The following is a 3,440-nucleotide window of genomic DNA, read 5'->3' on the forward strand; positions in this document are numbered from 1 at the left end:
TTTTTTCTTTCTTTTCCCAGTTTTTCGGGGTTTTTTTTTTTTTTTTTTTTTTTTTTTTTTGTTTTTTTTTTTTTTTTTTTTTTTTTTTTTTTTTTTTTGGTTGGCCTCCTGGAGTGTTACCTTCAGTATTGATTTCAATATTACTAGGTTTCTAGGTTTATGCTATTTGAGGAGGTGGGAGACTTCTACAGATCTGTAATGACTTAACAGTAAATTCAACATTAACTTTCAGTAAGAGACACATGAGCATTTCACTTGTGTCCCATAAGGTTCATAGAGTTATGGTCTGGGGAAATTAGAGCTACAGTTTTAGAACTGCATAATATTCATAAGCATATTATGATAGTTAATCTTCATTGTCAACCTAAGTATATATGTATTTAACTAAGACCTAAGCATCTGGGTACATATGAGGGATTTTCTTGATTGGATCATTTGAGGTGAGAAGCACCATTGTCCATCTTAGGAACAATTTCTGATGGCAGCCCACATAGAAGGTAGTATATGGAAGAAGGAAGCTTAACTTTTTACATACTTACCTAAACTTGGACTGACAAGTTAATTTACTGTTCCTTAAGCATTCCCTCACTGGTATTTGAACCTACTTATTCAGGATTCCAATGAATACTCAAGATTAGTAGCTGTCTAGTACTTTTACAGACTCCAGCACCAGAATTAACTGCTGAGAAATCCACACTCATAGTCTCATAGTCTGAACAACTCAGAAATTCTGGACTTTCCATTTAGAGAACATATCATTAGCCTCTAAGCTACTCTAATAATATACATATACACATATACATATACATCATATATATATCATATACATCATATATACCATATACATTATACATGTGTTCAATAAATTCTGTTTCTTTAAAAACCCTAACTAATATAGACAGGTACCAGCATTTAAGTTGTAAAATGAGGAATAGTGGGAGCAAGCATTCAATGGGGTTAACATGATTGAGGAGAATATATGAATATACGTATGAGAGGTACTACAAAAATTACTATCAAAATAAGAATGTAGAAACAGATTCTATAGGCATAAAATAATAAAGGATAACCATTAAAGCCTTTTCTGGTGAGATAGAAGCTAAAACACAAAGGAGAAGATCAAAATGAAATACATTTTGTTTTCTTCTCATGCTATTATTTTGATATTTTTCTTCCTTAAATAATGGTGAATTTGTGCCATGTGAGAAGTGATTTTTTTTTACTTCATTTGTCTTAGATTTCTTTGTCAGAAGACTGTACTATCAGATATTTAAGATCCTGTATATTCCATGAGTAACCGTACAGATGATGAGCTAAAGTGACCTTTTTAGTATTCGGTATGGTGACAAGATACAGTCAATCTGTTTCTTTCACTCTTTTATGGCCTTCCTGAGCTTGAAAGCCAAAAGTGATTTGACCATCTGAAGCAAAATATGATATACCAAAAGGTCAAAATAGTAAAGTACACTAGTATATTTCATAGAATATATTAAGATATTAAAATCCAGATATCTTGCCCTGGTGCCAGAATCTATAATGGGAAAAGAAAATGGTAGTAAAGGATTTACCCTTGTGAGAACAGGGATCAATCCAAACAGGTGATGGCCAGCTCTCAACTTAATTTCACTAAATTCATATTTTTTTTGTGTGTTCAGAAGTCTATATATGTGTTGTACTTCTTTCAAAAACAGGTATGCTTAGCTTTTTATTTATTTATTTTTTTATTGAAACAGATACTTTCACTGTAGAAGGTGAGAATCTGTCTCCTCTGGAGCCCCAGCCATATGGTGCATTGTTTCCTATAGTCTTCCTCGTCTTTCTAATTGCACATCACTGTTTTAAAAAGTGTTCATGTGTTATGTATATCTAAAGATAAATATAGAGATAAACACAGATGGATAGATTGAAAAGTAAGCAATACTATTCTTTTCCTAAGCCTTTGTTTTTAACATATGATTTGAATGATATCTTTGTTATTAGTGATGATCAAATATGTGTCTTCTCCTAGTAATATTTCCGTACAAAGTCAAATGTTGTTTCAACTCTATAGTGGTGTAAAAGAAATATTCTTCTACCTTATTACAAAATTAATTCAAAACTGTTGTCAAATTCACATTTCAACCAACTAAAGAGAGTATTGGAAACAAGATGATTTGTGAGTCCCCTTTCCAAATGCAATAATATTTTTATTAGGAGAAAGGAATGCATTCATTTTGACTATATTTTTATCTTCACAGAATTACAATATTCACTAATTAAATTACATTTTAAGCATAAAAAAGAAAGCCTGAAAATTATAATTTATAATAGAAACAACACTCTGTTTCTTTGTTACCAGGATATATTTTGAAACTGTATTTTAAACATAACACAAAGGAATATGCCTAATTTCACAATTCTTTCACATTCCATCAACGTTGGTGCTACTCAAGGAAGCATAGGCTAACATTATAGCAAAGAATATCTCTAGGGCTTGGGGGACAGTGCAAATGCTAAAACATTTGATGAATAAGCATGAGGTCCTGAGTGTGATTCCCCCCCTCCTATATAAGAAACAAAGTACAGTGGTATGAACCAGTAACTCTAGTGCCAGAGACAAAACGATCTCAGGGACTCCTGCCCAGTCAGTGGAGCCAAAACAGTGAGTTCCAGGATCAATGAAAAAACCATCTCAAAATACAAGGGGAGTAAAGAATAGAAGAAAAACTCTACTCATGACCTCCACACACCTATTCATACACTCATACGTATAACACATATATTGTGGTATATAGCATATCCAATTGAGATTTATCATTATTGACTTAGGAGTTATTTGAAAAGTATACAATAGTTTTGCTTTTAAAAAATTGGAAAACATAAGATTTAATTTAAAATGCTGAAGACATAATTCCCACCTTGTCCCTACCTACAGTATTTAATAAATAGCATACACTTGTTACCAGTGATGAAGTCAGAGGAACCATCTGGACAGAGATTTTCAGTTTCCCTCTAAGGTTTCTCCTCTTTGTTGTACACTTAGTTAGCCCATTTTGTGCATCACCTTTATTCTAGATTGTTTTCTCTTGGGAAGCTGCTCTGAAGAAAAGGAAGAAAAGAATCTTTCAGTGATGATGATTTTCTTACCATGTGTAAATTATTCTTCAACGAATCACCACACATTTCAGGGTTAGACTTCTTAGAATACATTTGATGAAATCCCCTATTCTTAAGAAAAGTGGCAGTGGTCATTGGGGGGTGGGGGTGGGGATTCAAACAACCAATGTACGTATATCACATTGCTGAAAGAGTAAAGAGGTTTAATGTGGTCCTGGTTTTCATGTTACAGTTCTTTTAGGAAACAGTTCTCTTAGATGATAGTTAACAAAACAGCTTGTGCTCTAACATCATACATGGGGTTATATAAACCCTGGGAAGTGGGAAGGGGTTCTTCTTCTTTT

The sequence above is a fragment of the Mus caroli genome, chromosome 8 (assembly GCF_900094665.2).
Source record: "Mus caroli chromosome 8, CAROLI_EIJ_v1.1, whole genome shotgun sequence".
Classification (NCBI taxonomy): Eukaryota; Metazoa; Chordata; class Mammalia; order Rodentia; family Muridae; genus Mus; species Mus caroli.